We start from the raw sequence: 18,775 nt of genomic DNA, 5'->3' as shown, positions 1-18,775 counted from the left end.
TGTATGGGACAAATAGATGTATGCATGTCCCTGTGTGGGACCTGTGAGACTGAAATTGGCATTGGCCTACTATTGTATGACAACATGTAACTGAGGTATGCTTCATGAGGCAAAGCATTGACGGTGATGAGGTCTCCTACTTATTTAATGGTTACTCTGATTGCACAACTCCTCCCATGCAATTGTAGCTGTCTGATGCCCTGATGTTCCTGTGGGCAACTGTTGACAGTTCATGTGGCATGCATGCTTATGGTATAGTACATGTAGAGGCCACTTTGATGCAGTTTGTTGCTGGGGCCTACTTGACATCATGGTAATGTTTGCTAATCACAGCTGTTGTTCAAGTGTGATCAGGAAAATGTAGTGACCCTTTTCCTCTTTGCATTTGCAGCATCATCCTAGGCAAGTAAAAGAGGAAGGGTGCAACCAAGTGGGGAAGCATCTGGCCACGGTACCTCCAGTCATGGCTCCACCAACACCGAGGGACCCAGTGGCCCAGAGGGTGAGTGGAGTGCCGCAGAGGACACAGGATCAACTTTATCATCTTCAGAATCGACCTGAAATGGTCACTCCCAAGTGGTGGCGGACCCATCAGGACCTGCTCCGGCACCATCCTTGTCCGCCATCTCCAGTTCTATCGCCACCTTCCCTGTTGCTCCTCACCCAGTTGGCCATGCTGGCTCACCCAAGAGGGTGGGCATCTCCTTTGCCCCAGGTACCTCAAGCCAGCCCCTATTACCCCTGCTACCATGAGTGAGGCAAATGCTTTCCTAGAAGGCATTTGTAGTGGCATGTATGGCCTACAGCAATCTTTTCAGACTCTGTCCTCCTCACTGACAGCAGCCATCCTCTCCCACAATTCACCCCACCACCTCCCTCTTCCCAGTCCGAATTCCCTATTTCCCTACCTGTTCCAAGCACACAGACACATCCAACAAACCTACCTCAACACACACAAGCAGCACACATCAACACTGGCATGCACTCAAGATTCACCCACAGACACCACATCAGCCACAATTTCAACAGACACCCCCATCACTCCCACTGACCCACACACCACAACCACCATACCCACAGCCACCACCACAGCACCCAGTGGCACATCCACCACAGCCACCACACACCCAGACAACAACTCACAACCCACAGACCCACACACTTCAGACACCATACCCCAAGATACCCGCACAATACACCCAGATACATCCACAACGTCAACCATACCCCCAGACACCACCCCAGCACACACAGACATATCCACCACATCCACCATATCCCCAGATACCACCCCAACTCACAGATACATCCACAACATTCACCATACTCACGGACACCACCTCAACAGACTCACACACATCCACCACACCTTTATCTCCCAGCCCACAAGACACCCATACTCACACACGCAATAGACATAACCAAAGCACAAGCATACCTCACACTTGCAAACACCCAAGGCATCTACACCCACAGACAAGCCCACCATTCCCTCAACCTCCAAATCCCTAACCCCTTCTGATGAACCTACCCGTTTTCCCAAGGAGAGATTCTTTTTTGACCTTGCCCTTTCCTCTGTTGCCTCCAAACCCAAGAGGCCCCCACCCACACCCCAACCTATCCCTTCTACATCTAGGTTCTCTCCCATCACACCTGCCCCCTCTGCAAGCACCCATACTCCTTGTCTCAAGAAGAAGCCCACCCCTCCAAAGAAAAAGCCCCCTTCTGAAACCCAAATCCACCCATCCCAATTCAGACCCCACCCCAGGATGATCCCTGAGGTGCCTGCCTGCCCACTTGAGGAGGTTCCCTGGCAGTGAGTCAATATTAGACACAATTCTGTGTGTGAAGTCATATGGGCTGGCCAATCGCCTTTGCTCTTCAGCATTTGGACTGAATAAACCCAAGTTGTTGTTTTTCTGGGTACACATTTGTCCTGCCACTACTTTTCTACCTTTTTGTTGTTCCTGGTTAACTTTTTTAGTATGCATATAGTTGTGTGTGTTTCACCCATTTGCTGTTGTTTGCAATATCTGACTTTGTAGGCAGTGCTGTATGGATATGTGAGTGGTAATCCAATTGGGGTGTAATTGTGTTGTGTTATGTTTGCTATGGTAAGTAATTCACTGTGTTGACCAATGTCAGTGTGTATGGTGTTAGACTTGTCCTCTTGATATGGATTGTACATTCGTCTCATGTGTGGGGGCTTGACATTTGTTGGTCTACACATGGAGGGTGTTCATTTTGTTTCACCCTGAGATACATGAAGGGCTAGTTCCAGTGCAAATGGTGTTTTAGGGGCATGTGCAAAGTGAAATGTGTCCCAGAGCAACACCCTTGCAGGAGTGCTCCTGATGCCCTTATCCCTATTGTGCAGGTATTGTTTGCATTGTGAGCTTTGGATATTTGTTTCACAAACTATTGTGCATCCCACTGACCTTCCATTGTGTTGCAATGTGAGTGATGTGCGGGTCCATTACAAGGATGTTTCATGGAAGGGTACTTGTGTTCCATGTCACATCTATACATATGTGTCTTCAATCTGATGACATTCCAAGGCATGTGAGCAATATGAGGGTGTCAGTTGAATTGGTAGATGTGATGTTGCTGAGCGGTTGCTGTTGTGTGACACAGTATTCAGTACACTTCTCTGTCCCTGTGCCTGAGATGAGCAGACCTGTGTTTTTGTGGAGTGTGGCAGTGCAGTGTCAGTGACCTGCTGAAAGGTGGCATTTTATAGCTGTGAATGTGACTCATTCTTTGTGAATGACTCTGACTGTGGACACAATGTCAAGTGTACTTGGTGCCCGAAGCATACCCCCCATATCATGTGGATGACGGTGCAACAGTCTGTTGTTGAGCTCAATGATACATGTAGTTGTGTGTTCTTACCATCGATTGGATTCACGGCAGTGTGGATTTTGTGGATTTTGAGCTCCATTGATGAGCAGCAGCAGTGGCAGGACATGTGTGATGGACGTCATGGCTGCACAGGACATGTAACCCTGCTTGCAAGTGAATTGCTTCCTTTATGCTTTCCGTTTCCATCTTCTGTGACGTGGTGGTTGAACCACCATGGTCACATTGGCAGTAGGCAACATCATAATGTGTCTGGTGGAAACACTAGCTCCGTCGGCCTGTTTGTCCTGCCTCCCCACGGTGGTACTGCCTGGCGGTGCTGGTCGGACTGCAGCCGTCTTTCCTCTATGGGACTTCTAGCATTGTAATACAGTGGTCCGACCGAAAAGCCAATGGCGGTCGGATCTGCTGACACCGCCATGGACGTGCACAGGCTTCCAAACTCGTAATCAGGCCCTCGTGTAGATTTTTGGAGGTTCCCCTTATACTTTTATTAAAGTGATAGTAACAGCCGTGTATGGGTGTCTTAGTACTGTTTGAATCATGGCTTGTCTAAAGTAGATGATTATTTTTTGGGGGTAGTAGTTATTTGTTTGCTGTTTTGTATAGTTTAGAAGTTCATAGTAGGTACTGCTTTGTTTATTTGGGAGTAAAGCATATATGAAATGGATATTGGTGTTTTATTATTCACCATGTATGGTATCTATCTATGTGAATGTTATGGGACACATTTTGAAGGCCCCATCCATCATCCATGTTTGGCACTGGATAAGTATATTAAGTTGTTTGCAGTGGAGAAGATTAGGATTTTTTTTTCATTATTTTGACTGTCGTGGAATAGGAAGTGTTCTGCATTATTTGTAATTGTTAAATGGTCTGGTATGTCTATGGCCTGGTGTCTTCTAGGACCAGGTTGGGTAACGCTGGTTGCCATTTTAGTGCCTGTAATTAGATTTTTTCAAGTGGGGATAGATGATGGTTGGCCTTTTATGTTTTCAGGCACCTTGGGTAGTATGTCTTTAAGGATTTTGCTTGTGGGTTTCTGAGAACTAGTGATTGCCTCTCTTATGTCTTCTGAAATTTCTCTAATTTCTATTTCTGTAATATTTGGGGGATGGTTGTGTTCTTTTACATTAATTACAACCGTTTATTTCCATAGCATGCATTAGAATACTATTTAGTACATTTCCTGGTTTATAGTTTCTCTCAATGCACTTTCTTGTCTGTACGTGTAGCCCATGCGGTGGCTTAATAATTGCTTTCATTTTTGTGAAGTGATACATTTGGCACCTTCTGTCATTATATCTGTAAGTAGTTCAATAATATAAACATTTATTATAGTTCAATTTTGTATGTTAGTTATTAATATATTTAAAAATGCAGTTATTTTTATTCTATTTACTTACTAGCACGTTCTGTTGAGATGTTTTGCATGGCTGTGCATTTTTTTCTTTTAGCTCGTTTTGAAGTAGTGTTTGTTTTCTGTTGAAAGAGGAAAAAATATAAGAGTAATATAAATTGGTATTTTTTGCTAGTTTGTCAAGGTTTATGGAGTTAGGTTTATTTTTGCTGGTCTGGTGAGTTTCATATTTATTATTTATATTTTCTTACTTTATTATGTATTATTAGTGATTTATTATATATGAGATTTTGTATCAGGTTCTTGGTTTGGCAGTTGCTTGTTTTCTTTCAGGTAGTTTGTGTAAAATGCTAAAAGCTACAGAGTGTGGTACTATATATATAACCTGGTTAATTAATAATTTTTTAGTTTATTAACATTTGATTTTTCGTTTAAACATAAGTTGTAATTACTTGAATATGCAGCTGCAGAGGTGTATAGCTTAATGAATAATCCTTTGTTGGGACAATCCAGCAGTTTCCTCCTCTTGCAGTGTTTTTCGCTTTTGGATTAATCGTTTACTTTAATTAGTATGCCTTTTATACTGTTTGTTCAATTGCTTGAGTTATTTTATTGGTCAAAGTTGTTTATAGTATTATTTTATTGGTTGGTTTAGTATAATTTTATTGTTATAATCAGTTAAATCCTTGTTTGGTGAACACTAAGTTATGTTTTCTTTTAGTAGTATTATACATAATTGTTTGACTTAAATATGGATTTATTTGTATTGATATTATACTTTATGTTGTTTTTGATATTTAAATGTTTATAGCTATTGATAATTTTTTTGGTGTATTGATTGTATATTGTTCGGGTGTATTTTTATGGGATGAATCTTTAATTTGTGGGTGATGTAATATTTTTAAATTTAATTATAGATGTTTGTTGTAAGTTTAAGATTTATTTGAAGTAATTGGTTAATCCTACAATTGGGTTTTTGGTGTTTTTAATGGCTTTATTTGTTATTGTAACAATAATTTGGTAGTCAATAATGTGGTAATCGATATTTTTGACATAACATATGTTTATTTATAGGCAACAATATATGTGTGCCTGATATTTTTGTTATCAATATGTAAAAATCATAATTTTTGTTAATGATAATTGTGTGCTCTATACTAGTGATTTTTTATAGTTATTGTATACAGAGTTGATATTTTTGCGTTTCTCGATATTTGTTGGATCGATAATATGTCACTTATCCAGCTGAGCCATTTGCTAGCTATGGCACAGTGTGAACAGGCCTAACATTTTTTCCAGGGTCACTTGAAAAGCACGGACCATCATGCCATTTTAATGAGTACCAGCATTTTTCATGACTCAAATTACTCAGATGCAACACTACCATACCCCATACTCATCTTCAGTCCTCTCCATCAATGTATACATCTTTGTGCATTAAGTATTCAAATCATCAGCTAATTCACCATCCATCATGACCATTTCCAACCTGAGTTCTTCTGCAATTGCACACTCCAGTACGTCTTTCTCCCAGGGTACTAGGGCCAGACTGCGCAATTTAGGCCAGTGTAAAGCAATCTGACATTTTGCCAACACCAAGCCCAATAGTGTACAGTAGAACGTAATCAGTGATTTCTTGGGTTTAGGAATAAGATTGAGTAAACCGAGTTTAATAGACAGTTCTATTGCAAAATCTGCATTCCTTTGTAACTTATTAGTTACAGATTGCTGGTACATTTGCATTTGGTCACAAGTCCAGGTCATATGCAAGATATCAGCTCTTTCCTCACCACATCTAAGGCATAAACACAGCCTATCCATATATATTGTAGACAATTTCAAAGTTGTCAAATAACTATGATGACAGAAAATAAAATGTGTCAACTGCTAAAAATCTGTTAGAACATGTGCACAGGTCTATTTTTTCTGCATTTGTTAACTGTGTATCCAATTCACTCTGTCAGTGCCTGTAGATTTAACAATAGGTCAACCACATGACCCTTGGAGTCCACATATTTGTCTTTGGATACAAGATGGAGAGCAGGTCCAGTCTTCTAGGCTCTTATCAGGACTCACACAGCACGTTCTCTCCCCTTCTGATCTTCTACAAGTCCAGGAGTGTTCTGAAGTGGGTGTGAGGAGATGCTACATTTGTTCCTGGCATTAACTATGGGTGGGAATAATCTTTGAAGATGCCCTAGGCAATGGGGAAAAGGTTTCCGGGGATCACCCTACCCACACAGGGTATTTTTAAGAAAAGACTGAAGTCTTTGGCAACACTAAACTTGGGCTCTGAGAGCTGGGGTGGTGTGGGGAGCGTACCACGGCAATCCCAGTGTCATGCCTCACCTCACACTAAAATCAATTTAAAGCAGTTCCTATAACCCCAACTAACTCAGAGACACAGGTCTGGTAGAACAAAGCCGGGCTTTCAGCAACCAGACAGTGCATAAACATAAACAGTCTGTGCATTATGTATCCCTCCTTTGAAGAGTATCCCAAATGATTTATACAAACATTGTAGACCCATCAATCAGCTCCTACCACTCCAGCAGGATCTGACACTGTAATGTCAACAAAGGGTCCACTGTGATGGTGGACAGCCTGACAGGGTGCAGGCCCCAGTCCTGAGTGTTAGCTATATCTGCTTGTGAGAGGGTAGACCTCTTTAAAGTTAATCAAGCCCTTGGGCCAAGCCCACAGACCATGCTGTCAGGAGCACAACAATACCTCCTCACACCCAAAGACTTTTGTCCCTTTCCTGGGTGCAGGTTCACATCTGATTCTTGCCCACTGAAATGCTAATTACTAGCTAGCAGAAGTGGGAAAACAAAATGTAGATCTATGGCCCTATTACGAGTTTGGCAGTCCGAGGACCGCCGTTAGACCTGGCATCATTGGCATGGTCTCCCATAACTTTTTGCCTCTACTTCCTAGGTTGTTGCTGGGTGCTGGACTCTGTTTTTGCTATTTTTTTTTCTCTGGGCACTTTGAACGGATCCGAGGTGCCCCGTCTGGAAATCAACTCATCGCTCTCTTGCGCGGGAGAAAAACGATGCATCTCCATCCCAACCGGCGAAGAAAACAATGTACTTTCTCACTTGCGAGTAAGGAATCGAGACATCACTGACTTTTCTGACGCACACTTGCCCATGCAGCTTTATTTTTGACGCAAAAGAGGTACTTTGTGTTAAATCAATGTTTCTATGATGTAAAACTCTTAGGGGGTCATTCCGACCCTGGCGGTTGACTACCGCCAGGGCCGGGGACCGCGGATGCACCGCCAACAGGCTGGCGGTGCATCCATCGGCATTCTGACCGCGGCGGTACAGCCGCGGTCAGAAACGGGAAACCGGCGGTGTTCCGCCGGTTTCCCGCTGCCCTAGGGAATCCTCCATGGCGGCGCTGCAGGCCGCCAATGGCATGGGCACTGCAGGGGCCCCCTAACAGGGCCCCACCAAGATTTTCAGTGTCTGCCAAGCAGACACTGAAAATCGCGATGGGTGCAACTGCACCTGTCGCACCCCTTCCACTCCGCCGGCTCCATTCGGAGCCGGCATCCTCATGGAAGGGGTTTTCCCGCTGGGCTGGCGGGCGGCCTTCTGGCAGTCGCCCGCCAGCCCAGCGGGAAACTCAGAATTACCGCAGCGGTATTTTGACCGCGCAGCGGTATTCTGACGGCGGGACTTTGGCGGGCGGCCTCCGCCGACCGCCAAAGTCAGAATGACCCCCTTAGTCTTTTGAAAATTCATATCTTGAGTTGTGTATGTTGGATTTTTGTAGTTTTGGTCTTGTTTGATTTAGATAAATATTGCCTATTTTTCTAAACTTGTGTAGTGTCCATTTTGTAGTGTTTTCACTGTATTACTGTGTGTGTTGGTACAAATACTTTACACATTGCTTCTAGGATAAGCCTTCCCTGGACTTGTATTTGTACTTGACATACAGTGATGACGTGTACACTACTGTTTTCAGCGCTGACCATTATGAGACCACATAATACTTGTTTTTGCTTTTTCTCTTTTTGAACTTTTTTTCTGCGTACATATTTTTGGTGATCATTTTGTTGATTCTTGAACTTCTCATTGGGAACTCTTTTTTTCTGACTTGGAACTATGCACTTTTGACTTGCCATCATGTCTCAATCTGGAGATGCACCAGCTGGAGCTGTTTGTGAGTTAGGGAAACTTGAAAGTTACACAGTTGATCAACTGAAACAATTCTGTAAGGATCTTGCTTGTCCCATTAACTGTTTCACCGGGAAGGAGGAACTGCAAAAGGAACTGAGGGCCTGGGTGACAGCCAAGGAGGCACACAGAGAAGGAGGTGGAGGTGGAGGAGGAGAAGGAGGATGAGGAGGTGCAGAGTGCTCACAGTTGTGTAGTGGATGTACCTGTTATGCCTGGAGGGAGGGTCTCCAGGGCAGGTAGCAGTGAGTCATATAAGGGTCTGACTCCTGAAGAGTTGCAGGACAGACAGGCAGAGAGGTCGCACTCACTTGAATTAGAGAAGCTTAAGATGGAAGAGATAAGGCTAGCCGTTGAATAGAGAAAGATGCTCTTGGCTCATGAGCTCAGTTCTCAAAGGAGCTGGACCAGAGGAGCCAACCTAGCAGAGATGGTAGCAGCAGTACCACAGTGCAGCTTGAGAGGAGGGTGCACATTCCTAAAGACCTAGTGAAGGCTTATAAGAGGGAGGATGACATATGTGGTTTAAGGGGTATGAGTCTGCTCTCAACATGAACATGGTCCCTGAAGCATATGGGGGGGGCGGGTCTGTGAAAGCACTTTGAGGTAGAGGGGAGGGATACTCTGACATCCTTAGGGGATCCTCACGGGCTCACTTACTCTATCATGAAGGACGCCCTACTCATAAAGTATGGTCTCACCCCTGAGCAGTAGAAGGACAAGTTTAGGTCCAACAAAAAGAAGGAATCCCAAACATGGTAACAATGTGTTGACTCTTTTTGCAGGTCACTGGATGGTTGGGTAAAGGGCAGTAAGGTAACAACTTTTGAGGGGCTGTACAATTTGATTGCTTGGGAGCATATGTATAGTCTTTGTTTTCCAGAGCTGCGCCAACACCTGATTGACAGCAAGATGACTGACCAGCAAAAAGCTTGCACAGTAAGCAGACAGTTGGGAAAGCACCAGGGTCCAGAGGAGGTATGGGGGAGATCACGCCAAGGGTGGGCAGGGTCCCTCTCAGAAGAATAAGGGGGTAAGGGTTAACAAGGGGAGTTCTTTAAATGGCCCCAACCTAGTTCCAGGGTAAGGAATCCCAGACTCAAGTTGAAAAGAAGACCTGGTTTTCAAGAGGGAAATTTGCAGAGGGGGCTTCCAGCAAATTTTATACATGTGACCAGGTGGGCCATGTGAGGGGGGGGGGCCAAATGCCCCAAGTGGACACCGGCACCCACTGGTGCTCAGTCACAGGGTCTGGCCAGTGTAGCGCTTGGGGAGGAGTTGGTTCCAGGTGGGTGGGAGCCAATTGAGATGACCCTTGTCTCACTAGGGGACAGTGAGATGGTCCTGAGAACCCTTGTGTCTAAGAACACTAAGAACTACAGGCAGTGGGTGACCATCAATGGACAGAGGGTGGAGGCTCTGAGAGACACAGGAGCCAGTGTGACTACAGTGACAAGTCACCTGGTGTCTGAAGAGCAGATAGATCCCCATGTACTTCAAAACGTAGTTACGGGAGACAACTCAGAGTGCCTGTGCAGAGTGACACAGGTACCCTTTGAATGGGGGGTCTCAGGAGCCTTGAGAGTAGCTGTGAGTCAAACCATGCCTGTAGATTGTTTGCTTGGCAATGACCTGGAGGATTCCCCTTAAAAGGAGGTGGAACGGGACGTGGCCTGACAAGATGGCCGCAAGGACGTTATCCCCGAATGCTCTCCCCTACCACAAAGGAATCCTCCACTAATTTGGCTTAATCCTGGCATCCTGCTACACATCCTGAGCGCAGGTGGAGTGGGGACCCTGGTGGACCTGACGTGCCAGGGGACAGCTCTCTATGGCCCCTAGGGAGTGGCGGGGGCCTACGCGGCCCGCACGAGCTGCAAGGCTAACATACGGCACGCCGCGGCCAAGGGCGGAGGAAGGAAGCTGCGGCGCGCCTGCTTCCCGAGACGTTGCTAGTCCTGCCATATCGGGCAGAGGGGGTGATGACTGTGGTGGTCACCTGGGGTGCTGCCGCCCCTCCAGGCACATTGAGGAACGGAGCAGCGATTGGCCAGTGGGTGGGCCGCCCCGAGGGCCCACCGGAGTGGAGGAGGGAGGAGCCCGCTTCGAGGTGTGGTGAGCTGTGGGAGAGATCCGGTGTGGCTGGTGGGCCGACGGGCCGGTGGTGGCCTCTGTGGTCTGCAGGGCGGCTGACACTTGGGGGGGCCACCCTGTCGGGAGTGGCGGCCTGTTTCGGCGGCCGCGGTCGTGCGCCCTGCAGGAGCAGAGTCCCTGGTCCCCCCCCAGGTGGCGAAAGGATCCTGGGGGTGCTGCACGGAGGTCCTGTGCTGCCTGGGGGCACTCCCCCTACCTTTGATTTTACGGAGCACTGGCCTGAAGTGGAGTACTGGTCCGGAGGTGAGAACTGGCGGCAGGGAGCTGGGAAGGAGGAGCGTGGAGGACTCCAGGGAAAGAAAGCCGGGTGGAGACTGTTGCACTTGCCCTATACATGCACAAGAGACATCAAAGGGCCCTCTGAGGACAGATCATCAGAGGGGGTGCGGGCCCATACTGGGCTGAGGGCACTGGGATGAGTGGTGGACTGTGGCCTGACCGCGGCTTGGGGTCAGGACCCAAGGCAGTGGAGCACCTCCTCAGGGTGGTGATCTGGTGAAGCCTGGGAGACTCGGAGCAGTGGCCCTGCTGTCAACACCATGGCTGCCCGCGCGGTCTATGGCCCGCCTGATGCCAGAGTCCGTGCATTACTGTTTCCACCACACAGTCTTGGTCCAGAGACTGCCATTTGCAGAGTATAGTTGCTGCTGCAGCGCACTGTGCGCGCATTGTCTTCATTTCATGGCATTGCTCCCAAGTATCTTTATGGCAGCCTTCTTGGGCTGGGCACTCTGGGTGTTGCACTTGGGGGCGGGGCACAAGTCTATTTAAGTGACCCCGCCCAGTTCTCACTGCTCACTATCCTGAGGATCTCGTGAGGACCGGAGCTTTTCTGTTTAAAGTCGGGTGTTTCCATGTTCCTGCTTGTTCACCTGGGATTTCCCTGTGTTGAGGCATTTGAAGCAGTGAGTAGCAGACACTCAGGGCAGTAAGACGGATGGTGGTTTCTAGCTTCCATCATCCGTTTTCTTATTTGATAAAACTGTTTAAAGGTTGATATTCTTGTTTTTGGAGAAAGTAGTAATCTTTGGCACTCAGCTGTAAATATTTAAATTTATAACAAACTAAGCAAATGTTTTGCTGTTGCAGCGTTACCGCTTTCTCGCGGTCACTTTTCAAGTTCAGCTGCTTACTTGTTGAGTCACTCGGTAGTGACAGAGATAAATTGTATAAACGCGGTTATTCAGAAAAGGTTTAAATGGTTATGAATAAATGCTAAGGAAATAATTTGATTATGGTTATTGTAAAATACGGACACAAACTGAAATCATGTATCTTAGAAAGTTTTTGAAAGGTGAAGTAACATTTCTTTGAGTAAATACCGTGTTAACCTTTCATTTCTTGAAACTTATGAAAGGCGCTATGATTTACTATTGTTCCAAGCTACTGCTGGATTTATAGTTGACAGATTCCGAAGAGTTCTGTGATTGATATTTCTGTGTAGTATCTGTGATTCTTGTTTCTGCAGGTCTCCTTCCCCGCTGTACCCTTCCTTAACTCCCTACCCCCACTTGGCCACTCTAAGACTCTGCGCTGTTAAGGCTTGTAGAGATGGAGCTGCCAGGAGGTGGGCCTATTGACAACAACGCGTGTACCCTGAGGATTTGGTCTCAGTGACACCCGCTCCGGGTTGACTGGGGGCCATCCGAAGCAGCAACCTGAGGAGGAAGAGGCTCATTTGCGGAGGGAGGAGAACGTTTTCCCCTCGGGGGACCCGCCCTGAGACTGCTGGGGTACATAAAGAGTGCGGAGATGGGGAAAGACAAAGCCGCGAAGGCGGTTGGAACACGGGCCATTATACAATACTCTACCCCAAGACCATCTACGCAGCGGCTTGCCATGCGTGCCGGCACAAATGATGACGATCCTCCGGGGGGAGACACAGTGGAGCCCACAAGGGTGGACTTGATATACACCATTCAAGGTCTCCGCTCAGGGCTGGAACAACAGATATAGACTGTATCCATTGATCTTAATTTACTAAGAACAGACCTCTGCAAAGTCTCAAAGAAAGTCAACACAGCGGAAACTAACATAGGGTCCCTCCAGGGGAAAGTGGCCTCACTGAAAAAACAGATGATCTCCGTACACGCAGAGGTGGCTGAGCTTGGCAGGCGGGTGGAGGATGCAGAGGGCATTTCCCGCAGCAGCAACATTCGGGTGTTGGGGTTCCCAGAGAAACCGGAGGGGACCGCGGCGGAGCGTTTTCTGGAAGAGTGGATCAGATCATCACTGAGGCCCACGGAGTTGTTTGTCATTGAGAGGGCGCACAGGGCCCTGGTGGCTTTGCCCCTTCCGAGGGCCCCCCCTAGAGCCATCATTGCAAAAGTCCTCAACTGCAGGGATAGAGACTGCATCCTAAGAGCGACCCATGAACAGCAAGTACCGCAATATGGAAAATTGTACTATTGCCATATTCCCCAACTACACCAAACAGGTGCAGGAACAGCGCAAATCCTTCTTGGCAGAGAAACAGGAATTAAAGGCAATGGGGCTCACATATATGCTGTTATATCCGGCCAAATTGAAAGTCATCCACAATGGCAAGGCACACTTCTTCGAGACGTCGCAAGAGGTGTGGGACTGGTTGGAAATTGGAGTACCAGGGGCCGCGGGCCGCTGCCGAGAGGTCAGGAGAGGGAAAAGGACATGATACGAGCGACCAGCAGGAGCTCCTATCAATCCTGGCGGGGGACCCTGCGGGCGAGAAGCGTCAACCACACACGAGATCCAAACACGGGAAGATGATACTATGTACATGTCACAGTCCAGCTCGCGGGGGAGGACGTACCGGTCGTGGGAGCCGGAGCCCTCCGGGGAGCCTGCCCCATGCGGCCGGGGCTCCAACCTGGAGATGATGTCAGATGGGGCAACCCGAGGGACTGTTCTACTGGAGAGCTGAGAGACACGGTCCTGGACGAGTGGACTTGCCAGTTTGCTGCACTGCAGAGTCAGCAACGCAGAGACGAACATGAGCGTGCCAGGCGGTCATACTGGACTGATTTTTTCCGGGTTGATGGGTCATGAACCACTGTATGGCAATGCTGGTATAATACGCTGGGTTTTAGGTATGACCAAAGAGCTACAGCAAGCAGACAGCAGGATGTCTTGATGGAGTAAGAAACAGGTTTGGAATGTGAGGGGACTTGGCACAGACTCCAAACGATACAGGGTGATGTCATTGCTTAAACTCTGAGGAGTCAGTATAGCCTACCTCCAAGAAACTCATCTGACGGAAGCTAAAGCGCAGAAACTGGCAAAAAATGGAGGGGGCAGAACTACTAATCTACTTTCTCATCTTTTGCTAGGGGAGTACACATTTGGTTGGCCCCGGGGGTCCCTTTTGCACTGCGCTCAATTGAGCCAGATCTAGAAGGCAGATACATCCTGCTTAGAGGGACCTTGGATGGTCACCAATTGGAAATACTCAACTCATATGCCCAGAATACGGATGACCCCACATTCTACCCCGCCATAGCTAGTGAGCTGTCCAGACACATGGGATCTGATGTCTTTTGGGTGGGGGACTTCAATTGTATTATAGATAGGAACTTGGACAGACACCCCCCAGACAGGGGACCAAGCCAAGAATGACTGCAGATTTGAAGACCACAATGTCACACCTTGGGCTCACAGACATTTGGAGGGACACCCACTCAGACTGTAGGGAATACGCCTGTTACTTGAATACTCATGGTGCTTTCAGTCGGCTCGATCTCATATTGCTCACTCAACATACCACGCCTAGGGTGCAGCAAGTATCTCACCTTACATGATATTTGTCGGACCAGACCCCTGTGGCATGTGTCATTTAATGGGGCTGTCCCTTTCTTACTCTCTATAGCTGGAGATTCCCTCCTGAGGTACTTCAGGATCTGGTGGGAAGAGACACACTGACACAATTACTAACAGAATACATGGAACATATTGGAAGTCCACGCACAGCTGCGCGACAGAATGGGAAGCATGTAAGACAGTGCTTCGGGGAGGTTGTATGGGGTTTACATGTGGAGTGCGGAAGAGTCTCAAGGCAGAACTGACTGATAGAGAAGATGTCCTGGAAGCATCCCAGCAGGGTGCAGCACGGGCCTACCACTCAAGGGGAGGAAGTTAACCTGCTACGTTAGATGATTGAAACCAGAGACGGGCTGGAGCATTACACTTTAAAATCATATTGACAATTCCTGCACCGTGAGGGTGATGGCTCCGGGAAACTCCTTGCATAGATCCTCCGGCAGGAACAGCCATGCACTTTAGCACTCCACCTGACGAATGCCCTTTGTGGAGAAGCGAACAGAGAACATGATATAGTCACAATATTTAGGGATCACCTGGAGGGAGTATACGAGAACCCTGGAGACCCAAACATAGATAGATTAGGGGAATATCTGACGGAGGTGCATCTCCCCCAGTTGAGTGAAGCAGGAGTGGGGACGCTGGAAGCAGACTTCACTCTGGAGGAACTGATGGTGGCCATTAAATAAATCAGACGGATTCACAGGAGAATTCTATCAGACATTTGCGATGTTACTCACTCCACGGCTATTGGCTGTATACAATGAGGCGTTCAATGCCAAGATGTTGCCAGACTCGATGCAGGAAGGCCTCATAGCAATGATCCCTAAATCGGGGACGGTGGCCTCCGATCCGGCGACTTCCCGCCCGACCACAATGATTAACCTCAACGTAAAGATCCTGTCTAAAATCCTGGCAGTGCGACTTGCTAACGAGGTGACTCATTTGGTCCATTCGGACCATTGTGGCTTCATACCGGGGCGAAATACCACTGTGAATTCATATAGGCTTATGCATGTCCTTCATGGGGTTGAGGACAGTGATGAGGACTTACCACTGGTATTGGTAGATATAGCCAAAGCGTTTGACACAGTTAACTGGGCGTACCTCCACCGGGTCCTGGATGCCTTTGGGGTGGGACCTCAATTTCAGTGGTGGATCGAAATCCTATACACCGAACCGTCGGCGAGGGTCAGAATGGGGGACAGTGCTCAGACAGTCTCAGGATACAGAAGGAGACCCGGCAGGGGTGTCCTTTGTCGCCACTGCTCTTTGCAATGGCCCTGGCGCCCTTAGCATGCAAGCTTAGGTGGGAAATGGAGAGGTGGGGTATTTGGCTCGGTGGGAAATGCCACCTGCTATCGCTCAATGCCGATGATACACTTTTTTATCTGAGGGATGTCTTGATGCAGGAGCTAGTGACCTTTGGGCATTTGTCTCGGCTATGAATCAATGAAAACAAGTCTCTGATATTCCCTCTGGGGAATTTAAAGCGCATCCCACCAGTAGTGCTGCCGACCATGCCCCTGCGATGGGAGACTGACCATTTCTGATATCTCTGGATAATAGTGGCCCACACGCCTCAGTGTCGGAATCAGCTCAACATTGAAAGGGTGTTCTCGGGCGTGGAGAGTTCGGTGCGCTTTTGGAACTCCCTCCCACTATCAATAATGGGACGAGTCGTGATTGCAAAGATGGTATTTTTACCTCAATGCTTGTACACCTTGCAAAATTCGCTTGATACACTCCCTTGCTCGGTCTTTAAACGTCTCCACTCATTGCTGGTGTCCCTGGTGTGGGTGGGGGGTCGCTGCAGGGTAAATCAGGAGACTCTTCAGCTCCACCTCGAGGAGGGGGGGCTGGCATTACCTAATTTGGAGTACTATTATTTAGCCTCCCAGTTACAATACGCAGGCTTTGATCAACGGAGGGTGATAACTGGGAAAAAACCCTACAAAGGGATGATACCCGGTTCGAAACCCTGACACAGCTGCTGCAAGCGGGGAATAGAGGGGAACAATCACTTCCATACCTAATGCAACACACAGCAAAGTTCGGGATGCGGGTGGTAAAAGTAATCATGCGGCGCACGCCCTTTGCACGGGACTTGGAGTTCTGGGAGCTTCCGGTATACAGACACTTGGCCGCCACGCTGGATCCTCAACTTTGGCAGGAGGCTGGGTTCTTGACTCTTGCAGACCTCTAGCCCCATGATACCTTTTTCACATTCGAGGTGGCACAGGATACTTTCGGGTTGAATCAAGGACAGTTCTTAACATATGCCAGCATCCTTCATATAACCCAAGAGATATGGCCCACTCACCCGGAGGCCCCGCCCTCATCAGTCCTGCTTCGGCTGCTCCTGGAATATGGGGGGATGGGAAGTCATCTTATATCACACATATATAAAGCCATGATAGCAGATACACCCAAGCCTGTTTTGCGAGCACGTGTGGCATGGGATGGAGACCTGACTAAGCCATTGGGGGAGGAGCAGTGGAAGGCATTGTGTGCTTTGCTCCGTCGGGGGACCTGTAATGCCAGATTCAAGCTGATACATTTTAACTATATACATTGTACGTATGTCACTCCGGCCTTCCTCCACAGAATCGATCCTAGCAGAGATGGCGGATGCCCCCGCTGCAATGCGTGACCAGCAACTTTCTTACACTTAGCTTGGGACTGTCACATAGTACAAACTTTCTGGGAGGCAGTGGTCCAAACTTTAGGAGAAGTGGGGGCGGTGAGAGTTGAACAAACTCCTATGCACTGCCTTTTGGGGGATGTTAAGAGAAAAAAAGGCAAAAAAATGGAATGGAAATTTGTGCATTTGGCACCGGAGTTGGCCAGGCAAAGGGTGGCGATTACTTGGATGAGTGCATGGGGGCCAAGCATACAAACATGGTGTACAGACGTCAAGGAATGGGCGTTGGCAGAAGAAATACACTTAAGGCAGGTTAGGAGAGATGAACACCTTGAGGGGACTATACTGACATGGCAAGAGATGGTTACAAGTATTGCTGAGCATGAAGACACAGGGCAGGATGTCTCCTTGAGTACTCAGCAATAGCGCTGGGGCAGCCTTGGCTACAATAAATAGTATTTGCAAAGTTACTTTGAATATGATGAATTTCTATGTGGCACACTTTTTGTACCTTTGAACGTTGGGAAACAGACTAACTCAGAAATGCCATATCATAAAGTACTGTTGGGGGGACCAGCCTATGTGTGCAAATGTGGTTATGGTGCAAGTTTTTGAATGTACCGAAGGTTAAAAAATGCAAAAATAATGTTGTTTTTTAAAAAAAAGAAGGATGTGGAACGCAGGTCTCACTTGGAGATGTTTGGTCTGCCTGGGTAGGTGGGTGTGTCCACCCAGTCGATGAAAGCCTATCAGGGTGATCACAAGACCCTGGAGCCTGAAAGAGTGGCCCAGGTGTCTGCCAGAAGGAGGATGGGTATGGGGCACGTGAAACCCACTCGGTCCAGGAGGAGACTGAACCTGAGGGGGATGCCATGGAGCCTACAGGAGAACAAGTGGCTGAACTGGGTGAGGTCCCTGAGCCGACTCAATGGCAGCAGGAAGGAGGACCCACCAGGGAAGCATTCTGTGAGGCACAGAAGACATGCCCTACTCTGGAGGGTTTGCGGGAGAAATCTGCAGACCAATCGTTTGGCAAAAAGTATGGATAGCACTTGATCTACTGGGAGGATGACCTCCTATATAGTGATGCTATGGTTGCTGAGCCTGGGTCAGCCTGTGTGCTGGTGGTACCCCAGTGCATCAGAGCCTTCCTACTGGGCCTGGCTCATGATGTGCCTTTAGCTGGACATTTGGGGCAAGACAAGACCTTTGAACGGCTTGTCACCCACTTCTACTGGCCCCAAATGTGCAGGCACTCAGATGCACACTGTAGGTATTGCCAAACTTGTCAGGCAAGTGTCAAGAGTGGGGGAATGTAAGGCTCCCCCTTAACCTTTTACTGTGGTCAGCACCCCCTTTGAGAGTGTTGGTATTGACATTGTGGGGCCTCTGGATCCCAAGACAGCCATGGGCAAAAGGTTCATCCTGGTCTTGGTGGACCATGCCACCCACTCTATCTGCTGTTCAGACACCAGGTGACTCCTCACTGTAGTCACACTGGCTCCTGAGTCTCTCAGAGCCTCCACCCTCTGTCCATTAATGGTCACCCACTGCCTGTACTTTTTAGTGTTCTCAGGCACGAGGGTTCTCTGGACCATCTCACTGTCCCCCAATGAGACAAGGGTCATCTCAGCTGGCTCCCACCCACCTGGAACCAACTCCTCCCCAAGCGCTACACTAGTCAATCTCTGGGACTGAGCACCAGTGGGTGCCGGTATACTCCTGGGGAATTTGGGGGCCCCCCTCACATGACCCAACTGGTCACATGCATAACAC

This window comes from Pleurodeles waltl, chromosome 1_2 (genome assembly GCF_031143425.1).
Source record: "Pleurodeles waltl isolate 20211129_DDA chromosome 1_2, aPleWal1.hap1.20221129, whole genome shotgun sequence".
Classification (NCBI taxonomy): Eukaryota; Metazoa; Chordata; class Amphibia; order Caudata; family Salamandridae; genus Pleurodeles; species Pleurodeles waltl.
The sequence above is the reverse complement of the archived record's forward strand: the minus strand, read 5'-3'. Positions refer to the sequence as shown.